We start from the raw sequence: 12,900 nt of genomic DNA on the forward strand, positions 1-12,900 counted from the left end.
ACAGAGAGTGGAGAGCACCAGTTCCCAGTGTCACAGGACAGGGAGTGGAGAGCACCAGTTCCCAATGTCACAGGACGGGAGAGTGGAGAGCATCAGTTCCCAGTGTCACAGGACAGAGAGTGGAGAGCACCAGTTCCCTCTGTCACAGGACGGGAGAGTGGAGAGCACCAGTTCCCACTGTCACAGGACAGAGAGTGGAGAGCACTAGTTCCCATTGTCACAGGACAGAGTGTGGAGAGCACCAGTTCCCACTGTCACAGGAGAGAGAGTGGAGAGCACCAGTTCCCAATGTCACAGGACGGGAGAGTGCAGAGCACCAGTTCCCACTGTCACAGGACAGAGAGTGGAGAGCACCAGTTCCCACTGTCACAGGACGGGAGAGTGGAGAGCACCAGTTCAAACTGTCACAGGACGGGAGAGTGGAGAGCACCAGTTCCTACTGTCACAGGACGAGAGAGTGGAGAGCACCAGTTCCCACTGTCACAGGACAGAGAGTGGAGAGCACCATTTCCCACTGTAACAGGACAGAGAGTGGAGAGCACCAGTTCCCACTGTCACAGGACAGGAGAGTGGAGACCACCATTTCCCACTGTCACAGGACGGGAGAGTGGAGAGCACCAGTTCCCACTGTCACAGGACAGAGAGTGGAGAGTACCAGTTCGCACTGTCACAGGACAGATAGTGGAGAGCACCAGTTCCCACTGTCACAGGACAGAGTGTGGAGAGCACCAGTTCCCACTGTCACAGGAGAGAGAGTGGAGAGCACCAGTTCCCAATGTCACAGGACGGGAGAGTGGAGGGCACCAGTTCCCACTGTCACAGGACAGAGAGTGGAGAGCACCAGTTCCCACTGTCACAGGACGGGAGAGTGGAGAGCACTAGTTCCCACTGTCACAGGACAGAGAGTGGAGAGCATCAGTTCGCATTGTCACAGGAGAGAGAGTGGAGAGTACCAGTTCCCACTGTCACAGGAGAGAGAGTGGAGAGCACCAGTTCCGACTGTCACAGGACAGAAAGTGGAGAGCACCAGTTCCCACTGTCACAGGACAGAGAGTGGAGAGCACCAGTTCCTAATGTCACAGGACAGAGAGTGGAGAGCACCAGATCAGACTGTCACAGGACAGAGAGTGGAGAGCACCAGTTCCCACTGTCACAGGACAGAGAGTGGAGAGCACCAGTTCCCACTGTCACAGGACAGAGAGTGGAGAGCACCAGTTCCCACTGTCACAGGACGGGAGAGTGGAGAGCACCAGTTCCCACTGTCACAGACAGAGAGTGGAGAGCACCAGCTCCCGCTGTCACAGGACAGAGAGTGGAGTGCACCAGTTCCCACTGTCACAGGACAGAGAGTGGAGAGCACCAGTTCCCACTGACACAGGACAGAGAGTGGAGAGCACCAGTTCCCACTGTCACAGGACAGAGAGTGGAGAGCATCAGTTCAAACTGTCACAGGACGGGAGAGTGGAGAGCACCAGTTCCCACTGTCACAGGACAGGAGAGTGGAGAGCACCAGTTCCCACTGTCACAGGACGGGAGAGTGGAGAGCACCAGTTCCCACTGTCACAGGACAGAGAGTGGAGAGCACCAGTTCCCATTGTCGCAGGACGGGAGAGTGGAGCATCAGTTCCCACTGTCACAGGACAGAGAGTGGAGAGCACCAGTTCAAACAGTCACAGGACAGAGAATTGAGAGCACCAGTTACCACTGTCACAGGACGGGAGAGTGGAGAGCACCAGATCCCACTGTGACAGGACAGAGAGTGGAGAGCACCAATTCCAACTGTCACAGGACGGGAGAGTGGAGAGCACCAGTTCCCACTGTCACAGGACAGAGAGTGGAGAGCACCAGTTCCCACTGTCACAGGACAGAGAGTGGAGAGCACCAGTTCCCACTGTCACAGGACAGAGAGTGGAGAGCACCAGTTCCCACTGTCACAGGACACAGAGTGGAGAGCAGCAGTTCCCACTGTCACAGGAGAGAGAGTGGAGAGTACCAGTTCCCACTGTCACAGGACGGGAGAGTGGAGAGCACCAGTTCCCACTGTCACAGGACAGAGAGTGGAGAGCACCAGTTCCCACTGTCACATGACAGAGTGTGGAGAGCACCAGTTCCCACTGTCACAGGACAGAGAGTGGAGAGCACCAGTTCCCACTGTCACAGGACGGGAGAGTGGAGAGCACCAGTTCCCACTGTCACAGGACGGGAGAGTGGAGAGCACCAGTTCCCACTGTCACAGGACAGAGAGTGGAGAGCACCAGTTCCCACTGTCACAGGACGGGAGAGTGGAGAGCAACAGTTCCCACTGTCACAGGACAGAGAGTGGAGAGCAACAGTTCAAACTGTCACAGGGCAGAGAGTGGAGAGTACCAGTTCCCACTGTCACAGGACAGAGAGTGGAGAGCACCAGTTCCCACTGTCACAGGACAGAGAGTGGAGAGCACCAGTTCCCACTGTCACAGGACAGAGAGTGGAGAGCACCAGTTCCCACTGTCACAGGACAGAGAGTGGTGAGCACCAGTCCCCAATGTCACAGGACGGGAGAGTGGAGAGCATCAGTTCCCAGTATCACAGGACAGAGAGTGGAGAGCACCAGTTCCCACTGTCACAGGACGGGAGAGTGGAGAGCACCAGTTCCCACTGTCACAGGACAGAGAGTGGAGAGCACCAGTTCCCACTGTCACAGACAGAGAGTGGAGAGCACCAGCTCCCGCTGTCACAGGACAGAGAGTGGAGTGCATCAGTTCCCACTGTCACAGGACAGAGAGTGGAGAGCACCAGTTCCCACTGTCACAGGACAGAGAGTGGAGAGCACCAGTTCCCACTGTCACAGGACAGAGAGTGGAGAGCATCAGTTCAAACTGTCACAGGACGGGAGAGTGGAGAGCACCAGTTCCCACTGTCACAGGACGAGAGAGTGGAGAGCACCAGTTCCCACTGTCACAGGACAGAGAGTGGAGAGCACCAGTTCCCACTGTCACAGGACAGAGAGTGGAGTGCACCAGTTCCCACTGTCACAGGACAGGAGAGTGGAGAGCACCAGTTTCCACTGTCAGAGGACAGAGAGTGGAGAGCACCAGTTCAAACTGTCACAGGACAGAGAGTGGAGAGCACCAGTTCCCACTGTCACAGGACAGGGAGTGGAGAGCACCAGTTCCCACTGTCACAGGACAGGGAGTGGAGAGCACCAGTTTCCACTGTCACAGGACAGAGAGTGGAGAGCACCAGTTCCCACTGTCACAGACAGAGAGTGGAGAGCACCAGCTACCGCTGTCACAGGAGAGAGAGCGGAGAGCACCAATTCCCGCTGTCACAGGACAGAGAGTGGAGAGCACCAGTTCAAACTGTCACAGGACAGAGAGTGGAGAGCACCAGTTCCCACTGTCACAGGACAGAGAGTGGAGAGCACCAGTTCCCAGTGTCACAGGACAGGGAGTGGAGAGCACCAGTTCCCAATGTCACAGGACGGGAGAGTGGAGAGCATCAGTTCCCAGTGTCACAGGACAGAGAGTGGAGAGCACCAGTTCCCTCTGTCACAGGACGGGAGAGTGGAGAGCACCAGTTCCCACTGTCACAGGACAGAGAGTGGAGAGCACCAGTTCCCATTGTCACAGGACAGAGTGTGGAGAGCACCAGTTCCCACTGTCACAGGAGAGAGAGTGGAGAGCACCAGTTCCCAATGTCACAGGACGGGAGAGTGCAGAGCACCAGTTCCCACTGTCACAGGACAGAGAGTGGAGAGCACCAGTTCCCACTGTCACAGGACGGGAGAGTGGAGAGCACCAGTTCCCACTGTCACAGGACGGGAGAGTGGAGAGCACAAGTTCCCACTGTCACAGGACAGAGAGTGGAGAGCACCAGTTCCCACTGTCACAGGACGGGAGAGTGGAGAGCAACAGTTCCCACTGTCACAGGACAGAGAGTGGAGAGCAACAGTTCAAACTGTCACAGGGCAGAGAGTGGAGAGTACCAGTTCCCACTGTCACAGGACAGAGAGTGGAGAGCACCAGTTCCCACTGTCACAGGACAGAGAGTGGAGAGCACCAGTTCCCACTGTCACAGGACAGAGAGTGGAGAGCACCAGTTCCCACTGTCACAGGACAGAGAGTGGTGAGCACCAGTCCCCAATGTCACAGGACGGGAGAGTGGAGAGCATCAGTTCCCAGTATCACAGGACAGAGAGTGGAGAGCACCAGTTCCCACTGTCACAGGACGGGAGAATGGAGAGCACCAGTTCCCACTGTCACAGGACAGAGAGTGGAGAGCACCAGTTCCCACTTTCACACGACAGAGAGTGGAGAGCACCAGTTCCCACTGTCACAGGACAGAGAGTGGAGTGCACCAGTTCCCACTGTCACAGGACAGAGAGTGGAGAGCACCAGTTCCCACTGTCACAGGACAGAGAGTGGAGAGCACCAGTTCCCACTGTCACAGGACGGAGAGTGGAGAGCATCAGTTCAAACTGTCACAGGACGAGAGAGTGGAGAGCACCAGTTCCCACTGTTACAGGACGAGAGAGTGGAGAGCACCAGTTCCCACTGTCACAGGACAGAGAGTGGAGAGCACCAGTTCCCACTGTCACAGGACAGAGAGAGTGGAGCACCAGTGCCCACTGTCACAGGACAGAGAGTGGAGAGCATCAGTTCAAACTGTCACAGGACGGGAGAGTGGAGAGCACCAGTTCCCACTGTCACAGGACAGGAGAGTGGAGAGCACCAGTTCCCACTGTCACAGGACGGGAGAGTGGAGAGCACCAGTTCCCACTGTCACAGGACAGAGAGTGGAGAGCACCAGTTCCCATTGTCGCAGGACGGGAGAGTGGAGCATCAGTTCCCACTGTCACAGGACAGAGAGTGGAGAGCACCAGTTCAAACAGTCACAGGACAGAGAATTGAGAGCACCAGTTACCACTGTCACAGGACGGGAGAGTGGAGAGCACCAGATCCCACTGTGACAGGACAGAGAGTGGAGAGCACCAATTCCAACTGTCACAGGACGGGAGAGTGGAGAGCACCAGTTCCCACTGTCACAGGACAGAGAGTGGAGAGCACCAGTTCCCACTGTCACAGGACAGAGAGTGGAGAGCACCAGTTCCCACTGTCACAGGACAGAGAGTGGAGAGCACCAGTTCCCACTGTCACAGGACACAGAGTGGAGAGCAGCAGTTTCCACTGTCACAGGAGAGAGAGTGGAGAGTACCAGTTCCCACTGTCACAGGACGGGAGAGTGGAGAGCACCAGTTCCCACTGTCACAGGACAGAGAGTGGAGAGCACCAGTTCCCACTGTCACATGACAGAGTGTGGAGAGCACCAGTTCCCACTGTCACAGGACAGAGAGTGGAGAGCACCAGTTCCTAATGTCACAGGACAGAGAGTGGAGAGCACCAGATCAGACTGTCACAGGACAGAGAGTGGAGAGCACCAGTTCCCACTGTCACAGGACAGAGAGTGGAGAGCACCAGTTCCCACTGTCACAGGACAGAGAGTGGAGAGCACCAGTTCCCACTGTCACAGGACGGGAGAGTGGAGAGCACCAGTTCCCACTGTCACAGACAGAGAGTGGAGAGCACCAGCTCCCGCTGTCACAGGACAGAGAGTGGAGTGCACCAGTTCCCACTGTCACAGGACAGAGAGTGGAGAGCACCAGTTCCCACTGTCACAGGACAGAGAGTGGAGAGCACCAGTTCCCACTGTCACAGGACAGAGAGTGGAGAGCATCAGTTCAAACTGTCACAGGACGGGAGAGTGGAGAGCACCAGTTCCCACTGTCACAGGACAGGAGAGTGGAGAGCACCAGTTCCCACTGTCACAGGACGGGAGAGTGGAGAGCACCAGTTCCCACTGTCACAGGACAGAGAGTGGAGAGCACCAGTTCCCATTGTCGCAGGACGGGAGAGTGGAGCATCAGTTCCCACTGTCACAGGACAGAGAGTGGAGAGCACCAGTTCAAACAGTCACAGGACAGAGAATTGAGAGCACCAGTTACCACTGTCACAGGACGGGAGAGTGGAGAGCACCAGATCCCACTGTGACAGGACAGAGAGTGGAGAGCACCAATTCCAACTGTCACAGGACGGGAGAGTGGAGAGCACCAGTTCCCACTGTCACAGGACAGAGAGTGGAGAGCACCAGTTCCCACTGTCACAGGACAGAGAGTGGAGAGCACCAGTTCCCACTGTCACAGGACAGAGAGTGGAGAGCACCAGTTCCCACTGTCACAGGACACAGAGTGGAGAGCAGCAGTTCCCACTGTCACAGGAGAGAGAGTGGAGAGTACCAGTTCCCACTGTCACAGGACGGGAGAGTGGAGAGCACCAGTTCCCACTGTCACAGGACAGAGAGTGGAGAGCACCAGTTCCCACTGTCACATGACAGAGTGTGGAGAGCACCAGTTCCCACTGTCACAGGACAGAGAGTGGAGAGCACCAGTTCCCACTGTCACAGGACGGGAGAGTGGAGAGCACCAGTTCCCACTGTCACAGGACGGGAGAGTGGAGAGCACCAGTTCCCACTGTCACAGGACAGAGAGTGGAGAGCACCAGTTCCCACTGTCACAGGACGGGAGAGTGGAGAGCAACAGTTCCCACTGTCACAGGACAGAGAGTGGAGAGCAACAGTTCAAACTGTCACAGGGCAGAGAGTGGAGAGTACCAGTTCCCACTGTCACAGGACAGAGAGTGGAGAGTACCAGTTCCCACTGTCACAGGACAGAGAGTGGAGAGCACCAGTTCCCACTGTCACAGGACAGAGAGTGGAGAGCACCAGTTCCCACTGTCACAGGACAGAGAGTGGTGAGCACCAGTCCCCAATGTCACAGGACGGGAGAGTGGAGAGCATCAATTCCCAGTATCACAGGACAGAGAGTGGAGAGCACCAGTTCCCACTGTCACAGGACGGGAGAGTGGAGAGCACCAGTTCCCACTGTCACAGGACAGAGAGTGGAGAGCACCAGTTCCCACTGTCACACGACAGAGAGTGGAGAGCACCAGTTCCCACTGTCACAGGACAGAGAGTGGAGTGCACCAGTTCCCACTGTCACAGGACAGAGAGTGGAGAGCACCAGTTCCCACTGTCACAGGACAGAGAGTGGAGAGCACCAGTTACCACTGTCACAGGACGGAGAGTGGAGAGCATCAGTTCAAACTGTCACAGGACGAGAGAGTTGGGAGCACCAGTTCCCACTGTTACAGGACGAGAGAGTGGAGAGCACCAGTTCCCACTGTCACAGGACAGAGAGTGGAGAGCACCAGTTCCCACTGTCACAGGACAGAGAGAGTGGAGCACCAGTGCCCACTGTCACAGGACAGGAGAGTGGAGTGCACCAGTTCCCACTGTCACAGGACAGAGAGTGGAGAGCACCAGTTCCCGCTGTCACAGGACAGAGAGCGGAGAGCACCAATTCCCGCTGTCACAGGACAGAGAGTGGAGAGCACCAGTTCAAACTGTCACAGGACAGAGAGTGGAGAGCGCCAGTTCCCACTGTCACAGGACAGAGAGTGGAGAGCACCAGTTCCCACTGTCACAGGACAGAGAGTGGTGAGCACCAGTTCCCAATGTCACAGGACAGGATAGTGGAGAGCATCAGTTCCCAGTGTCACAGGACAGAGAGTGGAGAGCACCAGTTCCCACTGTCACAGGACAGAGAGTGGAGAGCACCAGTTCCCACTGTCACAGGACAGAGAGTGGAGAGCACCAGTTCCCACTGTCACACGACAGAGAGTGGAGAGCACCAGTTCCCACTGTCACAGGACAGAGAGTGGAGTGCACCAGTTCCCACTGTCACAGGACAGAGAGTGGAGAGCACCAGCTACCGCTGTCACAGGACAGAGAGCGGAGAGCACCAGTTCCCACTGTCACAGGACAGAGAGTGGAGAGCACCAGTTCCTACTGTCACAGGACAGAGAGTGGAGAGCACCAGTTCCCACTGTCACAGACAGAGAGTGGAGAGCACCAGTTCAAACTGTCACAGGACAGAGAGTGGAGAGCGCCAGTTCCCACTGTCACAGGACAGAGAGTGGAGAGCACCAGTTCCCACTGTCACAGGACAGAGAGTGGTGAGCACCAGTTCCCAATGTCACAGGACGGGAGAGTGGAGAGCATCAGTTCCCAGTGTCACAGGACAGAGAGTGGAGAGCACCAGTTCCCTCTGTCACAGGACAGAGAGTGGAGAGCACCAGTTCAAACTGTCACAGGACAGAGAGTGGAGAGCACCAGTTCCCACTGTCACAGGACAGAGAGTGGATAGCACCAGTTCCCACTGTCACAGGACAGAGAGTGGAGAGCACCAGTTCCCACTGTCACAGGACGGGAGAGTGGAGAGCACCAGTTCCCACTGTCACAGGACAGAGAGTGGAGAGCACCAGTTCCCACTGTCACAGGACGGGAGAGTGGAGAGCAACAGTTCCCACTGTCACAGGACAGAGAGTGGAGAGCAACAGTTCAAACTGTCACAGGGCAGAGAGTGGAGAGTACCAGTTCCCACTGTCACAGGACAGAGAGTGGAGAGCACCAGTTCCCACTGTCACAGGACAGAGGGTGGAGAGCACCAGTTCCCACTGTCACAGGACAGAGAGTGGAGAGCACCAGTTCCCACTGTCACAGGACAGAGAGTGGTGAGCACCAGTCCCCAATGTCACAGGACAGGAGAGTGGAGAGCATCAGTTCCCAGTGTCACAGGACAGAGAGTGGAGAGCACCAGTTCCCACTGTCACAGGACAGAGAGTGGAGAGCACCAGTTCCCACTGTCACAGGACAGAGAGTGGAGAGCACCAGTTCCCACTGTCACACGACAGAGAGTGGAGAGCACCAGTTCCCACTGTCACAGGACAGAGAGTGGAGAGCACCAGTTCCCACTGTCACAGGACAGAGAGTGGAGAGCACCAGTTCCCACTGTCACAGGACAGAGAGTGGAGAGCACCAGTTCAAACTGTCACAGGACGGGAGAGTGGAGAGCACCAGTTCCCACTGTCACAGGACGAGAGAATGGAGAGCACAAGTTCCCACTGTCACAGGACAGAGAGTGGAGAGCACCATTTCCCACTGTCACAGGACAGAGAGTGGAGAGCACCAGTTCCCACTGTCACAGGACAGGAGAGTGGAGAGCACCAGTTCCCACTGTCACAGGACGGGAGAGTGGAGAGCACCAGTTCCCACTGACACAGGACAGAGAGTGGAGAGTACCAGTTCGCACTGTCACAGGACAGAGAGTGGAGAGCACCAGTTCAAACAGTCACAGGACAGAGAATTGAGAGCACCAGTTCCCACTGTCACAGGACGGGAGAGTGGAGAGCACCAGATCCCACTGTGACAGGACAGAGAGTGGAGAGCACCAATTCCAACTGTCACAGGACGGGAGAGTGGAGAGCACCAGTTCCCACTGTCACAGGACAGAGAGTGGAGAGCACCAGTTCCCACTGTCACAGGACAGAGAGTGGAGAGCACCAGTTCCCACTGTCACAGGACAGAGAGTGGAGAGCACCAGTTCCCACTGTCACAGGACACAGAGTGGAGAGCAGCAGTTCCCACTGTCACAGGAGAGAGAGTGGAGAGTACCAGTTCCCACTGTCACAGGACGGGAGAGTGGAGAGCACCAGTTCCCACTGTCACAGGACAGAGAGTGGAGAGCACCAGTTCCCACTGTCACATGACAGAGTGTGGAGAGCACCAGTTCCCACTGTCACAGGACAGAGAGTGGAGAGCACCAGTTCCCACTGTCACAGGACGGGAGAGTGGAGAGCACCAGTTCCCACTGTCACAGGACGGGAGAGTGGAGAGCACCAGTTCCCACTGTCACAGGACAGAGAGTGGAGAGCACCAGTTCCCACTGTCACAGGACGGGAGAGTGGAGAGCAACAGTTCCCACTGTCACAGGACAGAGAGTGGAGAGCAACAGTTCAAACTGTCACAGGGCAGAGAGTGGAGAGCACCAGTTCCCACTGTCACAGGACAGAGAGTGGAGAGCACCAGTTCCCACTGTCACAGGACAGAGAGTGGAGAGCACCAGTTCCCACTGTCACAGGACAGAGAGTGGTGAGCACCAGTCCCCAATGTCACAGGACGGGAGAGTGGAGAGCATCAGTTCCCAGTATCACAGGACAGAGAGTGGAGAGCACCAGTTCCCACTGTCACAGGACGGGAGAGTGGAGAGCACCAGTTCCCACTGTCACAGGACAGAGAGTGGAGAGCACCAGTTCCCACTGTCACACGACAGAGAGTGGAGAGCACCAGTTCCCACTGTCACAGGACAGAGAGTGGAGTGCACCAGTTCCCACTGTCACAGGACAGAGAGTGGAGAGCACCAGTTCCCACTGTCACAGGACAGAGAGTGGAGAGCACCAGTTCCCACTGTCACAGGACGGAGAGTGGAGAGCATCAGTTCAAACTGTCACAGGACGAGAGAGTGGAGAGCACCAGTTCCCACTGTTACAGGACGAGAGAGTGGAGAGCACCAGTTCCCACCGTCACAGGACAGAGAGTGGAGAGCACCAGTTCCCACTGTCACAGGACAGAGAGAGTGGAGCACCAGTGCCCACTGTCACAGGACAGGAGAGTGGAGAGCACCAGTTCCCACTGTCACAGGACAGAGAGAGGAGAGCACCAGTTCCCGCTGTCACAGGACAGAGAGCGGAGAGCACCAATTCCCGCTGTCACAGGACAGAGAGTGGAGAGCACCAGTTCAAACTGTCACAGGACAGAGAGTGGAGAGCGCCAGTTCCCACTGTCACAGGACAGAGAGTGGAGAGCACCAGTTCCCACTGTCACAGGACAGAGAGTGGTGAGCACCAGTTCCCAATGTCACAGGACAGGATAGTGGAGAGCATCAGTTCCCAGTGTCACATGACAGAGAGTGGAGAGCACCAGTTCCCACTGTCACAGGACAGAGAGTGGAGAGCACCAGTTCCCACTGTCACAGGACAGAGAGTGGAGAGCACCAGTTCCCACTGTCACACGACAGAGAGTGGAGAGCACCAGTTCCCACTGTCACAGGACAGAGAGTGGAGTGCACCAGTTCCCACTGTCACAGGACAGAGAGTGGAGAGCACCAGCTACCGCTGTCACAGGACAGAGAGCGGAGAGCACCAGTTCCCACTGTCACAGGACAGAGAGTGGAGAGCACCAGTTCCTACTGTCACAGGACAGAGAGTGGAGAGCACCAGTTCCCACTGTCACAGACAGAGAGTGGAGAGCACCAGCTACCGCTGTCACAGGACAGAGAGCGGAGAGCACCAGTTCCCGCTGTCACAGGACAGAGAGTGGGGAGCACCAGTTCAAACTGTCACAGGACAGAGAGTGGAGAGCGCCAGTTCCCACTGTCACAGGACAGAGAGTGGAGAGCACCAGTTCCCACTGTCACAGGACAGAGAGTGGTGAGCACCAGTTCCCAATGTCACAGGACGGGAGAGTGGAGAGCATCAGTTCCCAGTGTCACAGGACAGAGAGTGGAGAGCACCAGTTCCCTCTGTCACAGGACAGAGAGTGGAGAGCACCAGTTCAAACTGTCACAGGACAGAGAGTGGAGAGCACCAGTTCCCACTGTCACAGGACAGAGAGTGGAGAGCACCAGTTCCCACTGTCACAGGACAGAGAGTGGTGAGCACCAGTTCCCAATGTCACAGGACAGGAGAGTGGAGAGCATCAGTTCCCAGTGTCACAGGACAGAGAGTGGAGAGCACCAGTTCCCACTGTCACATTACGGGAGAGTGGAGAGCACCAGATCCCACTGTGACAGGACAGAGAGTGGAGAGCACCAATTCCAACTGTCACAGGACGGGAGAGTGGAGAGCACCAGTTCCCACTGTCACAGGACAGAGAGTGGAGAGCACCAGTTCCCACTGTCACAGGACAGAGAGTGGAGAGCACCAGTTCCCACTGTCACAGGACAGAGAGTGGAGAGCACCAGTTCCCACTGTCACAGGACACAGAGTGGAGAGCAGCAGTTCCCACTGTCACAGGAGAGAGAGTGGAGAGTACCAGTTCCCACTGTCACAGGACGGGAGAGTGGAGAGCACCAGTTCCCACTGTCACAGGACAGAGAGTGGAGAGCACCAGTTCCCACTGTCACATGACAGAGTGTGGAGAGCACCAGTTCCCACTGTCACAGGACAGAGAGTGGAGAGCACCAGTTCCCACTGTCACAGGACGGGAGAGTGGAGAGCACCAGTTCCCACTGTCACAGGACGGGAGAGTGGAGAGCACCAGTTCCCACTGTCACAGGACAGAGAGTGGAGAGCACCAGTTCCCACTGTCACAGGACGGGAGAGTGGAGAGCAACAGTTCCCACTGTCACAGGACAGAGAGTGGAGAGCAACAGTTCAAACTGTCACAGGGCAGAGAGTGGAGAGTACCAGTTCCCACTGTCACAGGACAGAGAGTGGAGAGCACCAGTTCCCACTGTCACAGGACAGAGAGTGGAGAGCACCAGTTCCCACTGTCACAGGACAGAGAGTGGAGAGCACCAGTTCCCACTGTCACAGGACAGAGAGTGGTGAGCACCAGTCCCCAATGTCACAGGACAGGAGAGTGGAGAGCATCAGTTCCCAGTGTCACAGGACAGAGAGTGGAGAGCACCAGTTCCCACTGTCACAGGACAGAGAGTGGAGAGCACCAGTTCCCACTGTCACAGGACAGAGAGTGGAGAGCACCAGTTCCCACTGTCACACGACAGAGAGTGGAGAGCACCAGTTCCCACTGTCACAGGACAGAGATTGGAGAGCACCAGTTCCCACTGTCACAGGACAGAGAGTGGAGAGCACCAGTTCCCACTGTCACAGGACAGAGAGTGGAGAGCACCAGTTCAAACTGTCACAGGACGGGAGAGTGGAGAGCACCAGTTCCCACTGTCACAGGACGAGAGAATGGAGAGCACCAGTTCCCACTGTCACAGGACAGAGAGTGGAGAGCACC

Source organism: Pristiophorus japonicus, chromosome 14, assembly GCF_044704955.1.
Source record: "Pristiophorus japonicus isolate sPriJap1 chromosome 14, sPriJap1.hap1, whole genome shotgun sequence".
Lineage (NCBI taxonomy): Eukaryota > Metazoa > Chordata > Chondrichthyes > Pristiophoridae > Pristiophorus > Pristiophorus japonicus.